The 864-nt window shown below is 67.4% G+C and overlaps 1 long non-coding RNA gene across 1 annotated transcript; it reads right to left on the reverse strand.

The window, feature by feature from the left end:
- Nucleotides 1-240: 240 nt before the first annotated feature.
- Nucleotides 241-852, reverse strand: LOC104991605. The gene is made up of 2 exons (XR_825624.1): nt 745-852; nt 241-672 (listed from the first exon to the last, which is right to left on the reverse strand). It is a non-coding gene; the product is annotated as an uncharacterized LOC104991605 (long non-coding RNA).
- Nucleotides 853-864: the final 12 nt, after the last annotated feature.

The following is an 864-nucleotide window of genomic DNA, read 5'->3' on the forward strand; positions in this document are numbered from 1 at the left end:
TTCCGATCTGCCTGACCCAAGTTGAATCCACTTGTGTGCAGACCTCAGGCACAGGGGGCCTTGGAGCATGGAGTCTCCACCTCACAGGGCAAGACGTCTGACCACAGAGCCCTGTGAGGCAGGGAGGGTCACCACAGCCCCAGCTCCTCTCCAGGCGCTGGGGCCTCCTTCCCACAGCATGGCCCCACGTGGGAGGGCCGCCCCCTCCTGCCAGCCCTGTGCCCCGGAGGCTGAGGGAGCTCACTGTGCACAGCACTTTATTGACACATTCAGACCCTTGGGCGAGATCTGTAGGGTTTCCAGATCATGGGCACCTCCCAGGGGCCAGAACTGCGTCGGGCCTGCTCTCCCCTGGCAGGAGGAAGCCCCTCAGGCAGAGGCCTGGTGGGGGCCAGGAGGCAGCTTCCACCAGCCAGGCCCCCTTCTGCTGCGCCTAGGTTGGCGTAGGCTCTAGTCCAGCCGCAGGCAGCGCGGCAAAGCAGTCCAACACCCACGAGGGGGCCAGCCTGGAGGCGCTCAAGTGCCGGCTGCCGGCGCCTCACGGTTGAGCACGTAGTAGTCATGGACGTACATCAGGACGGCCACCGGCTGCCCGATGATGAGTGACAGCCACACGGCCGCGTTGCCGTAGTTGCCGCGGAAGAAGCGGCCCACTATCCAGGCCAGCGGGATCTGGGGACACAGGACGGGAGTGAGCCTCTGCGCTCGCGGGGCGGGGCGGAGCGGGGGTCCAGGGCTGCTCACCTGCGCCATCATGCCGGTGAAGGCCCAGAGGCGGAACATGCGCAGGGGGATGCTCACCAGGTACTGAAGGGAGAGGGGCGTCAGCGAGCCCCCGCCCCACCCCCACCAGGGGCAGGGCGC

Source organism: Bison bison, unplaced genomic scaffold (assembly GCF_000754665.1).
Source record: "Bison bison bison isolate TAMUID 2011002044 unplaced genomic scaffold, Bison_UMD1.0 scf7180017847889, whole genome shotgun sequence".
Taxonomy (NCBI): domain Eukaryota; kingdom Metazoa; phylum Chordata; class Mammalia; order Artiodactyla; family Bovidae; genus Bison; species Bison bison.